Source organism: Eschrichtius robustus, chromosome 11 (assembly GCF_028021215.1).
Source record: "Eschrichtius robustus isolate mEscRob2 chromosome 11, mEscRob2.pri, whole genome shotgun sequence".
Taxonomy (NCBI): Eukaryota; Metazoa; Chordata; class Mammalia; order Artiodactyla; family Eschrichtiidae; genus Eschrichtius; species Eschrichtius robustus.
In genome coordinates, this window is record NC_090834.1 from 108,598,056 (window position 1) to 108,612,690 (window position 14,635).

A 14,635-nucleotide genomic window follows, 5' to 3' on the forward strand; every position below is an offset into this window, starting at 1 on the left:
GGGAGTGCTTAAAGGGGACAGAGTCTCAGTTTTGCAAGACGAAAAGTGCTGGAAATGGCCAGTAGTGACGGTTGCACAACGATGTGAATGTACGTAATGCCAGTGAACTAACTATACACTTAAAAATAGTTAAGATGGCAAATTCTGTTATATCAATATATATTTTATCACAATAAAAATAAATTGAGGGCAATTTACATCCCAGAATGTAGAACATCTTCAGCGGTCAACCACCCGCCTCATTTTACAAATGAAGAAAACCAAGGCCCAGGCGAGCTTTAAGAAGTGTGTTCAAAGTCACACAGCTGTTACAGCAGAGCCCAAACTGGCATTCGGTCCTTTACCCCTGCTCCGGTGCCTTTATCCAGCTAACCACATGAACTATTTCTTAGTAAAGTTTAAATGCTTGACTCAACCATTTTGTTTTAAGTAAGGAGCACAAAAATATATATATTTTTATATATAAGAACCTCAGCATCATATTATGGCCAACAAGACAGATAAGGGGAAATAAAGACCAAATAGAAAGACAAGAGAAGAAAAGAAATAAGGAAATAAAGAGAAGAAAGAGAGAAGAGGGAAGCCCTCAGACCAGGGGAGAGAGGGCGGCCCGCCGAGCATCAACCCCGCCAGGCACAGCACCAGGCGAGGGTGGCGAGAACAAGGCAGGAAGGCCTCGGCTCTCACAGGTGGCAGACCCAGGGACGGAGAAGAGAAAAGGAAAAAAACAGACAGAAATAAGGTCCTTTCAGATCATGACTAGTGCCCCAAGGGCAAGAAAACAGGTAACATTTTGTGAATTAGAGGGTGGGGGGCTGGATATTAAGTGGGCCTCTCCGAGGAGGGCACAGACGTGGGGACCTAAATGGAGGAAGCCGTAGCCACACACAGATCTGATCTGCAGGGAACGCACCCCAAGCACAGTAACAGCCATGGCCAGGGACCGGAGGGAAGAAGGAGCTGGGTGTGTCCAAGAAAGATCCGGTCTGACAGCTGGGGGCAGGGACACCACGGCTGAAGGTGGGACGGGCCAGGCTGCTGAGGCCTCTGGGTGCGTCCGCCTCTCATCCAACATGGTGGTGGAGGGCACGACCTGCTGCGTGTTTGGAAAAGATGCCTGGGTTGGGAGCAGCGAGGACGGAAAGAGGGTGCACGTGTGGGGCTGTGCAGGGGCTGAGACAGAGACAGCACCTCTGACTGGGGGGGACAGAGGGGGTGGGGAGGTATTTGGGGTACAACAGGCTAGATTCGCTGAGACCCACTGTGGAACATGAGGGGAAGGAAGAAGCCCAGGATGGGCGACTGGAAGTGCCTCCCCCACCTCGGGAGAGACCAGACTGGGGGTGGGGACGGGCTGCCGAAGAGGTCAGAGCCAGGCAGGAAGCCTGGGTGCTTCAGCAAAAGGGTGGGGTTGGAAGCCCTGGGCCTGGGGCTTTATTTATCTTTTATTTTTATTTATTTATTTATTTTTATTTATTTATTTATTTATTTTATTTATCTTTATTTATCTCTTTCTTTATTTCCAAATAAAGAAAGAGATCCCTGGAGGTTATGCCGCCAGATCTGCTGGGGACAGAACAGTCAAGAGAGCAGCGGCGGGTGCACCAACGTTGAGTCTGGATGAGGAGGAAGAGCCAGCGAAGGAGGCTGAGGGAGGAAAGCCAGGAAGCGCCGTGGGGCTGGGGCAGAAGCTCTCGGGAGTTGAGAGCCAACAGGGGCAGAGGCGAGGGCGGGAGGTGGGCGCCCGGGGTCCCACCCAGCAGTGCGAATGTCAGGGGTGGGCATCAGCCTCGCTGGGCTCTGGCTCATCTTCTAAAATGGAGCACACAGTCCTTACTTATTAATACAAAGTGGACGAACCTGGCAGACACCCCAGTACGCGCCATGCAGGTTAACATCATACCAGCAGGAAACGGCCATCACATGCCTCCTGACGGGCGGCCAAGAAGGACCTGCGGGTGTTCCTGCCACAGATGCCCAGCCTGAGTCTAATCGGGAGGCAACACAAGGCAAACCCAGACTGAGGGACGTTCCACCAAACCACTGGCCTGCACTCTTCACACGTGTCAAAGGTCATGAGGGACAAAGACTAAAGAACTTCCAGGTTAAAGGAGACTAAAGAGCCATAACAACGAAATGCACATGTGCTCCTGGATTGGATCTTGGATTTCAGCTGCGATAAAGGACATTAGGGGGACAACTGACAAAATTTAAATAAGGTCTGTACGTTAGAAACGAGTATTGTGTCAATGTTAATCGTTGTACTGTGGTTACTTTAGAGAATATCCTCATTCTTAGGGAAAAAACACTTAAGTGTTTAGGAGTTTAAGGGCATCATATCTGCAACTTACACTCAAATGGTTCAGGGAAAATCATGAGAATAATGAAGTAAATGTGGTCAACAGTATTTGGGAAATTAGGGTAAGGGGTGTGAGAGAATTCTCTGTACTGCTTTTGCAGCCTGTCTGTGGGTCTGAAGGAAATAAGCCATGCTCCAGCTGACGCCGATGGAGGAGCTACCCAAGGGAGCCCCCAGGACCTGCTCACAGTTGGTGCCAATGTACCAGCTGGGCCTCAGAGTGGAAACATTTGACTCCCACACCTTTCTGAAAGCCAGTGAACTTCAGATGCTATCCTGTTATCTCCCCCTCACAGGTCGACTGGCAGCACCTAATCCTCTGCACCGGCTTCCGGATTCAGACACCCACCCACTAGGAGGGAAGCACTTTCCCAGCGGAGCAGCCAGAAGCAGGCGGGCCCTGGCGGTCGATGGCGCACACCCCGGGGAGCAGGTGTGGGATGCAAACCTCACCCTCGTCCTGGGCACCAGATGCCTGCTCTGCTCAGGGCTGCAGGAGGGATCTTCCTCACTTATCTACAGGTGAGCAGCCTTACAGCTGGTACCACTGGCACGGAGATTCTCCATCCTCCAGGGACGTTTCAACTATTTCCAGGGAGGCACGCTCCTTTCTCCCGCTTGGGTGGGTTTACTCCTGAGGACGCCTTAGGCACTACGCATTGTCCTGTGGATAAATAGACATTTCTGTCCTCTCCCCAACCACACATGCCCCAATCCCTTTTCCAAATAAAGAAAGAGATCCCTGGAGGTTATGCCCCCAGGCTGGGTGCCAAGTGCCTCCCTAGCTCAGTCAGCAAACAAGGGAGTCTGAATTATCCGGCCTTAGAGACCCACACACATTTCTGCATTTGACCCTCACACATGCTCTAGACAGCAAGGGCTTCCCTGGCATCCCACTTTACAAACCAAGAAACCAGGGTCTGGGCACTGGGTGGCGGAGGTGGGGGGGGTCTGAATGCCCCAGAACCCCCTGTCCTGTGCAGACGGAAGCAAACATCAGCCTGGACTTGAGACCTGAGCAGACCCTGGGGTGCGGGAGTGAGCAGGCAGATGTTTATAGAAGGGGAAAGGTCACGGTCCTTCGCTGAAGTCAGAGCAGTGGGGAAAGTGGGCAGAGGTCAGCCCACCCACCGGCTGGCAGACCAGTGTGAACCTGGAGTCAGCGGGCCTGGGTCTGGGCACCTGAGGCCTCATTCCCTCCTCTGTAGAAGTGGCTACCACCACCCCAACCTCAGCAGGTCGTCCTGTGGATCACTGAGCAGGGGCCCTGAGCGCCATGCCTGGGCGATGAACGTGGCCGCCATCGCCATCTTCCCACTGGCCTTTCCTCCCTGATGAGTGCGGGGCACGAGAAGGAACCCCCGGCTCTGGCGCCCACACCCGCAGGGCTCTCATTCCCGCCCAAACCAGCGATGCGGCCACCCGCCCAGTGGCTCTCGCTGGACAAGGGCCGGCACATGCGCACACGGAGAGCGGACCGCGTTCTCGGGTGGGAAGACCCACACCCGACAAGAGAGCCCCGGGGCACTCACCCCGCACCAGCCAGGCACCCAGGGCTGCTTCTGCCCAGGGAGGCCACGCCATCCGCTCGGCCTAAGTCACTGGCCCAGGGTACAAAGTTCTCCCGCCCCAGACTGCTGGAGGCAGGGACAGCTGCCAAGGCTGAAACTGGGGGAAGGGGCGCCCCGGAGCAGGGGAGGCAGGGAGGCTGGGTCACGCAGGCAGCAGGAGCTTCACAGCCCAAAGCCTGCTCCCCGATCCCCAGGGACAGGGAAAGAGCATGAAGGAGGTGTTCTTTTTTTAAAAATTAATTAATTAATTAATTAATTTGGCTGCGTTGGGTCTTCCTTGCTGCGTGCGGGTTTTCTCTAGTTGCGGCGAGTGGGGGCTGCTCTTCATTGTGGTGCGCGGGCTTCTCATTGCAGTGGTTTCTCTTGTTGTGGAGCACAGGCTCTGGGCATGTGGGCTTCAGTAGTTGTGGCACACAGGCTCAGTAGTTGCGGCTCGCGGGTTCTAGAGCGCAGGCTCAGTAGTTGTGGTGCATGGGCTCAGTTGCTCCGCGGCATGTGGGATCTTCCCGGACCAGGGCTTGAACCCGTGTCCCCTGCATTGGCAGGCGGATTCTTAACCACTGCGCCACCAGGGAAGCCCGAAGGAGGTGTCCTGAGGCAGGACACCAGCCGGGAGCGGGACAGCGGACTTCCTGCTGCCCCTGCAGGTGAAAGGCACAGAAACGTCAGCCAACAGGCAGAGTGGGGTCTGGGGAGGCTGGTCAGACGGGGCCCTTGTGGATGCCCGAGGGCACGGGTCACACTGCCCCTCAGAGCCTAGACACAGCCCCGTAGCTCAGTTCCCGGCTTAGTCGCAAGCGACCCCCACCCCCTGACCCCGCAAAGCCAGGCTTGGGTCCTGAGGACACAAAGGTGAATAAAAATCCTGCTGCGTTCCCAGGCCACCTCAGAACTTGGTTAACCCAGCACCCAGCCTTTTCCCTTGTCAAGTCCCACTCCCCTCCCAGACCTGAAACCCAGGGGGTTCGGCTGCCTGGTGTCTCCTAAGGCCTTTCCAGAATCAACTTCAGCTGGGAGAAAACCTGCAGGACAGAGGTGGGCCACCTCACAGAGGCCTCCCTTCCAGGAAGCAGGCCCTTCGTGGGTCGAGTGTGTGATGCGTTCACTCTGGCTGTGTCGAGTCTGAGGGTCCGGGGTGGGCCGAAGGAGGAGCGGAGTGGGCGGAATCCCGCTTGGCGTGGCGGAGGCGGGCAGGCAGGCACCCGGTGAGGCCCGGCCGCAGCAGCCCAGCGCCTGAGGTGTGAGCGTGGCCAGGCCTCAGGGGACCAAACTCCCTTCTGCAGCCCTCCTAGAGGGGCTGCCTCTGGCATTCAACGGGACCCCTGCCCTGAGGCCAAACTCTGGCATCCTGGAGTGACCTGAGTGCCAGCCCCTCCTCACAGCGCCACTTTCGCGGAGCACTGGCCTTCCCGCAAGTACCGTTGCAGGTAGCACCCTCGTCCCCTCACTGCAGGGCAGAGCACAGGTGACGGCACTGGTCACAGGAGGGCGGTGGGGGCAAGGCCCAGGCTCCCACCATGGGTGCCACACTGTGCCTTGCTTTTGGGCTTTTGGTTGCGGGATGGGATCCCAGAAGTCCTCAAGGTCATTGGCAGTTTGGCTGAAAATCTTCCTTAAAAACGCCGAGGCCTTCGTTAACCAAACCCGACGCCCTGGGAAGCCCTTGTGTTCTGTTGCATCAGCTGACCTTGCCCAGGGGAGCCACAAGCCTTCAGCAACGGCGGCTGCTCTGCGGACGGACGGACGGGACTCCCCCACTGGCTGGGTTCCCCCGGGGGGGGAGGCCCCTTGGAGGAGCCAGGGCACAGCCAGCCTCTGGTCACCTGCCTCGGGGACGCCACTTTGCCTTGCTCAGTGCCAGTGGCACACGTGAGCAAAAATCTCCTTTTCTGACCTCAGAGATGGGGGAGTGATGAGCAAGAGAAAAGCAACCGCCACCGCCCAAAGATCCCTTACCCGGTTTCCTCTCCAGAGAGCCGACAGGCCCAGAGAGGCCCGTTTGCTATTTTTGCAAATGCCAGCTGACAGATCCCTTTCCTTGGCCCCGGGTTGTGCATTAGAGACGGGGAGGAAGACGGCTTTGACTCTCACTTGGGACGTGTAAACAACGCCAGCAAGAAGGAGGCACAGGGAGGCGGGGAGTGTCGGGAACACCTGTTTCTCCCCCGCTGCCTCTCAGCGTGACTCCACAGACAGTCTCGACTTCTCTTCCAGCTTCAATCCTCCCCCCAGCACTGAATGGATAAGCTCAGTGTTCTCCTTCCAGAAGGGAGTGGTGACGATTCAGTCACTAGGGTGCTGACAACAACCTGGGGCACGAGGCAGGGGGAGGTAGCGACATCGTCTGCCAGGCCCGGTGACCTGACCTGCCCCTGCGGCTTCTACAACATCCAACACTCGCCAAGCTCCACCTCCGTGCCAGGCCGGTGCCAGCAGGTGGGGACACAGCGGGGACCAGCACACCTAGCAGAGTCTCTACTCTTTCCCAGGCACTGGGCTCCGCACGTACTAACTCAGGTCAGCCTCACAGCTGCTTATCACTCCCTTTGACAGAAGGAACCAGGCATAGTGGGATTAAGTCACACTCAAGGTCACCCAGCAGGGGCAGTTCTGAGCCCACTCTGTTCGTCTCCTTCTAGAGCAAGAGTGCTGACCCATTAGGGCGTCCTCACCTAACTAAAGGAATAAGTTATGGCTTTCATCAGAAGCACAGCGTGACAGGCACTTGGAAACCAAAAGCCAAAACCCCACTCCTGATAAAAATGTGTTACTGCCTGAACTCCGGCAGGGCCACCAGTGGGGCTCTGCACTTCTCACCAGGGAGCAGGCTAACAGTGCCAGCAATCATGTGTCCCTGATGAGCTAGGGCAGTTTCAATTCATCCAATAAATCATCAGAATGTCACTAGAGGTCCCATTACTTCAGACCTAAACTACACCTCCCAGGCTGTCTCTTGCGACCAAGAGCAGCACAGAATTCCACTGTCAAGCCATCACCATCCAAATTTTGGTCCAGACAATAAAGCTACTGGGCTCAGGGTGGACGTGCTCTCAGCCAGAGCAGCCTTGCTGGGATCAGGGTAGGCGGCCACTTGAATAGCTGTTGTAGCCAAGCATCGGGCCCTGGAATGTTCCTTCGAGGATCTGTATTGCTTCCACCCTAAATATCCCTGTTCTTCACACAGCAGCTCCTGCAGACTCAGAGGGCAACCGTGGGCAGGAGGCACAGAGGAAAGGAAAGCCGTGGCCCTGCTTTGGGGGTGGCTGGCTGATGTGTTAGTTTTGGAAGCCCACAGACTGAACTGCCCGCCCCCAGTCCCCAAGTCCCTGAGCACATTCATCTCAGATGTGTGTTGGAGCAGCCAGATGGGGTGAGAAGGAGGGAGAGTGGGTCAGAAACAGGCCCCAGGAATCTCCAAATTAACTAGTGAGGCTCCTACACAATTACTTCCTACTACCCGCCCCCAGCACTAGCACCTCCACCAGGCTTTATCCCCTGCCCCCAGCAGGCCTCAGTGGCTGGCTGCAAGCAAAAGCAGGTCAGAACCAGAAAGAAAGAGTTCTTGGTCGAGGACTCCACGCTGTGGCAGAAGCGAGCCTCTGATGGATGGGGCTGCTCTCGGGGAGCCTTCCTTCCAGGCAGCTCCGCGCTGTCCTAAACGTGTCCGATGGTGGCCTGGGGCTGGAGGCCAACGGGGACAGATGAAAGGGAAAGACTCCGCCTGACTTTCAGGGCTGCAGCGACTGATATCAAAGCGCCCAAGAGAGGACACACCAAGGCCGAGATTTCTGAGTAGGGGGAGCTGAAGGGAGGACATGAGAAACAACGAAGGTGACAGATGAAGAAGAAAGGGGCACGAGAACATCAAAGGCAGGAAGAGACTCGGAGCGGAAACAGCGCGGGGCCTGGGGCAGCACAGCCCGCCTCCCACCCTGAGCGGCGGGGCTCCGCATCGCCCCTGGCAACCCTCGATTTAGGCGGCAGGCAGAGGGGAGAGGGGGGAACAGCGGCACCTGGGACCACGGGCCCTGCGTGGGCCGAGGGGATTTGTGGACTGGGAAACGGAGGAGGCTCAGAGAGAGAGGCGCATGAGGACTGATCAAGGCCCGCAAGGGAGTGGCAGGAAGTAGAGGGTGAGGAGGGGGCCCGGTGGGCACAGCAGCGGATGCCCTGTCCCAGCCTCATTTGAGGGCAGGGAGACTTTCAGGGCAAACACTGCCCCCTGGTGCAAAAGGAGTGCTACTGCCAACCTGCGCACGCCTGCCTGGGGACCTGAACGTCGGGCCAGGCTCACAGCGGGAAGGCCACTCGCGCGAATTTCTCCACATCCTTTAGGTCCCACTCAGGAAGGCCTTCCTGGACACCTCCCACTCCCCAGCCAGCTCAGACACCCTTCCTCGGGAGGCCATCTGTCTTCAGCGCAGCTCCGTCACTGTCCCTGCCACACCCCGTCCTCCTGCTTGTGGGGATTCTCGGTGAGGTCGTGTCTGTGCCCTCAAGAAGGAGCACTTAGCGCTTCCCTGGTGGCGCAGTGGTTAAGAATCCGCCTGCCAATGCAGGGGACACGGGTTCGAGCCCTGGTCCGGGAAGATCCCACATGCCGTGGAGCAACTAAGCCCATGCGCCACAACTACTGAGCCTGCGCTCTAGAGCCCGCGTGCCACAACTACTGAGCCCATGCGCCACAACTACTGAGCCTGTGTGCCACAACTACTGAGCCCGCGTGCCACAACTACTGAAGCCCGCGCACCACAACAAAGACCAAACACAGCCAAAAATAAATAAAAAATAAAGAAATTTATTTTAAAAAAATGAAATTAAAAAAAAAAAAAAAGGAGCACTTAATGTTATAACGATTCACTGACCCGTCTCACCAGACACTGTGAGGACTTGGCAATGGGATTCTCGGTCTGTTTTGTCCCCCACTGTCTCCCTAGCACTCTGCCCAGTGCCTGACACCAAGATTAAATGTCTGGGGAATGAATGAGTGAATGAATGAATGACTGCTCCAGGCCACATGAGCTTGCAGAGTACCGTGAGCCCAGAAATACTGTGGAGCGCCTAGACAAAGATGAATAAGGCATGGCCCCTCCTGGGAGCAGCACACACAAGCTAAAGGGACACACAAGTGTCCCTTACACACAGATAAGACCCCAAAGTGTTGACAAGGAAGATCAAAGGGGCAAGGTCAGCAAAAAATACCTCCCAGCCTGAGGGTGGGAACCAGGACAGCATTTCAAGGCTGAGAGGGGTGACAGGCACTAAAGACTCAATTCTAACCATGGCTGGACAATGCTTTGCAGGGAGACGGACACCAAAACACAGCAGGCACGCAGGTGGTCCAGAAAGCTCCCTGATACCTTTGTGGCACACCCACCCCAGCTGGCGAGTCACATAGGACCTCATCCCCACTCGCTCCCTCAGGTTACCCCAGTTTCAAGGTGGTAGGAAAGTGGACACCAGTGTATGGGCTGAATTTTGTTTCCCAAAGAGCTATGTGGGAGTGCCAACCCCCAAGGCCTCAGAATGTGACTTTAGTTGGAAATAAGGTCTTTTGTTTTTTTTTTTTTGGCTGCTCTGCACAGCATTCAGGATCTTAGTTCCCTGACCAGGGATCAAACCCATGCCCCCTGCAGTGGAAGTGCGGAGTCCTAACCACTAGACCACCAGGGAATTCCCCAAAATAAGGTCTTTACAGAGGTAATCAGTGAAAATGAGGTCACTAGGGTGGGCCCAAATCCAATATGTTTGGTGTCCTTATAAGAAGATGAAATTTGAACATAGAGACAGACACACGCAGATGGAAGACCATGTGGAGACACACAGGGAGAAGACAGCCATGTGCCTGGAGAGAATGCCAAGGATTGCTGGAAACACCGGAAGCTGGAAGAGATAAGGAAGGATCCCCCCCCAGAACTGTCAGAGGGAGCGTGGCCCTGCCGACACCTTGATTTTGGACTTCTGATCTCCAGACTGTGAGACAATAAATCTCTGCCGTAAGCCATCCCATCTTTGGTTCTTTGCTATGGCAGCCCTAGGAAACTAACAGACCCACGTTCCCCATAAATGACCAGAACATATAGAGACCCTCAAACCAGGGGCTGGGGAGCACAGGGTGTTAAAAACGCCCCCTTGAGAATTCCCTGGTGGCCCAGTGGTTAGGACTTCACACTTCCACTGCAGGGGGCATGGCTTCAATCCCTGGTCAGGGAACTAAGATCCTGCAAGCCGCACAGTGCGGCCAAAAATTGTTTTTAAAAATAAATAAAAACACCCCCTTCTCTCACCCGCTCATCCTGAAGCAGGCCCAGCGGGGGCCTTCAGAGCACGGAGCTATTTACGGCTGTGATCAGCACCCCCTCTGGGCCAGGAAAGGCCGAGTGGGTGGCAGCAAAAACGAGCCTGTGAACAGTGCCAATGCCAACACGTGGCTGCATGGAGAGAGGGCAGAGCCAGCAGGAAGACCTCCTGAAGACACACACCAGGGACGAATCAAAGGACAAGGAGGAAGAAGGGAGGTGGTTCAGGCGTGGGGACAGCGGGAGCAAAGAAAAAGGAGCAAACAGCCTGGCAAATGTCCACTGAGGCCAGAGGCAGGGAGTGAGGTTGCCCAGGAGACCAAGCGCAGACACCTAGACTCCAGGTCACGAGCCTGCATGCACAGCAAGGGGCGCAGACTTACCCTCAATGTCAGGGGATGTGACCCAGGAAACTAGGCAGGGGAGGAGGGATTTGCAATTTAGAGGGACCACTCTGGCTGTTCTGAGGAAGATGAATTTGAGGAGGAAAGACTAGAGGTGGAAGAAAAACAAGGAAGATGTTCTAATGTAGGTAAGAAACATGCCGGAAGTACTCCTCCAGCACCTGTTCGACGAGGGGTAAAGAGGCCACAGGTAAGGGTGGCTCTTGGCTCCTGTTTTAAGGGAAGGGGTGAACAGTGGTGACGCCAAGTTAAGGAACACAGAAGCGGATGTAGGTAGCGGCCAGCAAGTTCAGTTTTGACCCTGATGAGCTTGAATTAACTGCAAGCTATCCAGCTGGGGAGTCCAAACAGGCGGCTGGACGTCAGCGTGACGCTGAAGGAGAACTCTGAGCAGGAGACGGAGGTCTGGGAGCCACGTCCTGCTGGGGACGTGAGGGCAGGAGGCATGGACGGGACGGCCAGAAACACCCACCGGCCAGGATGAGCAGAGGGACACCCAGGGGCCAGCCAGGGCTGTGGGCACATGGTGAGCGCCAGGGTTCCAAGGAATGTCAATGTCTAAGGCAGCAGAGCTCTGATAAGGAGTGAAAAAAACAGACATGGGATTTGGCAGCAGAGGGCTCACTGGTGGCCTCAGGGGTGGCTCAGAGGGGCTAGAGGTAAAAGTGAGTTAGTGGGAGGTGAAGAGGTCTCTACTGCAAACTCCCCAAGGTCTGGACAAGGACGTCCTAACTTAATGTTCAAGTAAGAAGAGGAGAAATGCAGGATGAGCACTTGAGGATCCTAGACGATCCTAGAGGGTACTAGGATCGAGGGACCCTCCCTCCCTCCCTCCCTTCCTCTCTCCCTTCCTTCCTTCCTCCCTTTCTTTCTTTCTTTTTCTTTTCTTTATGAAACATTTGAAAAATACAGACAATACAGCTAGCAATATATATAAGACCCAGAAACTCAGAATAAACTGATGTCACTACGTTGACATATTTGCTTCACATTTTACGGTAAGAACGAGGTCTGGTGAAATGTATGGATCGGACACAGGGGTTCATTTCTACCCTTCTGAAATCCCACTAAAACATCGGTAAAAGGATCTTTTTAAAAAGAGCACAAACCCCCAAGGACAAATGGGAAAGCCAAGGGCAGCAGATGAGAGAGGCCCCTAAAACTGAACGATGCACAGCATGTGGGCAAGTGGCAATGACTGGGGGTGGGGGGTGGAGAGCACGCAGAGGAATCCACACAGTGAGCAAATTCGAGTTGCAGGCTCCCGGGAAGTTCAGAACTTAGTGGGTCGGCTGGACAGTGGGGCTGCAAACAGGAGGCTGGTTACAGTCTAAGGGAGTGAGAGCCCCAGACCCGTCTCCCCACCACAGCCCAGCAGAACCACAGGAACAGCAAACAGCCTCAGCCCTGCTGAGTCCAGTGCAGTCACTCGCTGAATCCTCGCAGCGACCCCTGCGACGGTTCACCTGCGTTCCCAGGTCTAGAGCCGTGGAGACTAAGGCTCAGGCAGGACAGACGGAGTCATGTGCCCAAGAGCACGCTGCTAGGAAGCGTCAGAGCCAGGTGGACCGGTTATGGGCATCCAGGGCCCCGCTCCTGACCGCCAGGCACTGGCGCCTTGCAGAAGACGAGAGGTTGGGTTCCTGGAAAGGCTCCACTGTGGCCACGAGGCCCAGCCAGGGGAGAGGTGGCAGACGGGGCACCAGACGGCGCTGCAGACAGCAGGGGAGATGGCAAAGCCCTCGGCTACCATGAAGTGGTTCCCAGGCTGATGGCTAGGGAGCACCCTGAGGGCTCCTCTCTAGGAAACCACCCGCCCAGGACGGACGTCCCGTGGCTACAGACACGTAGTGGGCACCCAAAGAAAGGGGTGGCCTGCAGCCTCCTCTCAAGGCGAGGACAACTGGTCCACAAGCCCCACCGCGCCCAGGCTTTCCAATCGGCTTCAGTATGAAGGGACAGCCAAAATCACCAGATGTTTGAGGACAAAGACAAAAAAATTCACCAAAGCAAATTGGGAATAAAAACACGGAACTCTGAGGAGAAAGTAATGGAGAGAGCAGATACTTAGGAAAAAAACACTGTAATTAATCTCAGAGAAGTAAGAGAAGCTATAGCATTGCGAGGTGGCAGCTATTTTAAAAAGGCAATGAGAAAGAGCTCTAGGGAATTAAAAATAGCATCGCAGACATTTTTAAACATAATAAATAGAAGAATTAGAAGACAGTGGAGGACATCACCCAGAAAGCATAACAAAAAGACTGACATATGGCAAATAGGAGAAAAGGTAAGAAAATAAGAGACTGAGTCCGGGGAGCCCACCCCCAGCCCCCCGGGGGGGAGCAGGGCAGAGTCATCCAGCATCACCTCCTGGACCTGAAGGGCGTGCACTTGTGGCTGTGAGGACCCTTTGAGTCCCAGCACGATGCCCAAAGTCCTGCCTGGAAATAGGATCAGGGGGATCCCGTTAACCTCCTGTATCGCAGAGTGGGTGGCTTAAAACGACCAATGTATTCTCTTTTAGTTCTGGAGGCCAGAGTTCAGCATCGGTTTCACTGGGCCCAAATCGAGGTGCAGGCAGGGTCGTACCCACTCCAGAGGCTGCAGGGAACTGTCTTTCCTTGCCTCCTCCAGCTTCCGGTGCTGCCGGAATGCCTCTGCTTATGGCCACATCACTCCAGTCTCTGCCTCTGTCATCACTTGGCCTTCTAGAACCGCAGTGTGTGTCTAACCTCCTGCATCTCCCTTCTGAGGACACCTGTGATGGCATTTAGGGCCCCTGGATAATCCAGGGTCACCTCCCCATGTCAAGATCCTTCACTTCGTCATACCTGCGAAGACCCTTTTCCCTGATAATGTGACACTTACAGGTGCCAGGGATGAGGACCTAGACATCTTTGGGGGCCATCACTCAGCCAACTACACTCCCGAAGAGAAGAAGGAGGCCACAGTAACGCTGAGCCACTTCTGAGGGAAACGCTCTCCAACCTAGAATTTTCTACCCGGTTAGACTATCAATCAAGCGTGAGGGCAAAAGAAAGGTATTTTCAGACCTGCTTGGCCTAGGAAAGTTTACCACCCTTGCGTGCATTTTCCCAGGAAACTCTTGGGAGATGAGCACCAACAAAACAAGGGAGTAAATAAACCAAGACCGAGAAGCCTGGGAGCCAGCACAGAAGGAAGCCCGGGGAATTCTCAGGGGACGGTGAGAACTGCTTCTCCAGACAACAGCACGGGCCAGGAAGCTTCCAGAGATGGGGCTCCAAGGGGGCAATTGGGGTCTAAATAAACAAACAAAAAGGCTGGATTACCTGATGTCTCTGAAAAAATGGGGAGGAGATGGCAATTTATAGTTCGTCTGGGGATGAAGGAATGAGGTAAAGAGTAACTCCAGGAAACTGAGAAGTTATACAGGAAAATGTTATCATGTATACACTTGGTGTTCTCAACTGTGAATATTTACTTGATTTTAATAATGTAAAAACTGAAAATGTACTTTTAAATGGTTACATAACCATGCGGGAAGGAGGAGAGCAGAGAAAGTGGGTATATGTCTGGGCTGGGGGGTAAAAGCGAGCTAAACCTTCCACAGGAGGAGGTCAGAAAATAGAGCCGAATGCTGTTTGGAAACAGGAGGGTAGGCTGCTAGGAGTTAAAGAGATGGCGCACCCCCGGAAAGCGCCTCAGCTCAGGTGAAAGACTGGCCTTGTACTGGATGAAGAGCGCCTCCCTCCTCTGAGAGCAAAGCTCTAGTGCCAGTGTAAAATACCCCAGCACCGGCTGGGACCCAGGCGTCACCCAATGCACTGACCCTGCCAAGGGCTGAGATGACCAGTGGCTTTTGTGCTCCGGCTCTCTGGGCTGACAGGGCAAGACATCACATTCAGAGAGGCACAGCCAGAGAAGCAGCAGCCCAGGGAAGGCAGACCTGCAGACGGCCGTGCTTCCTGTTCACACCCAAACTCCTGGTTAGCCATAGCCGCTCCAAGAAGCAGGATGAGA

General features: G+C 54.9%; 1 protein-coding gene across 8 annotated transcripts in view; it reads right to left on the reverse strand.

Annotated features, from left to right (window-relative positions):
* The window catches only part of PC (pyruvate carboxylase), a 106,554-nt gene that overhangs the window by 24,121 nt on the left and 67,798 nt on the right, over positions 1–14,635 (reverse strand). For 4 of the 8 annotated variants that reach the window (XM_068554135.1, XM_068554136.1, XM_068554137.1 and 1 more), the window contains one exon: positions 2,813–3,023. The exons of the other annotated variants lie outside the window; for them this stretch is intronic. The gene's annotated coding sequence lies outside the window, so the exon portion shown is untranslated. The remainder of the gene's footprint in view (positions 1–2,812; positions 3,024–14,635) is intronic. 8 annotated transcript variants of the gene reach the window in all.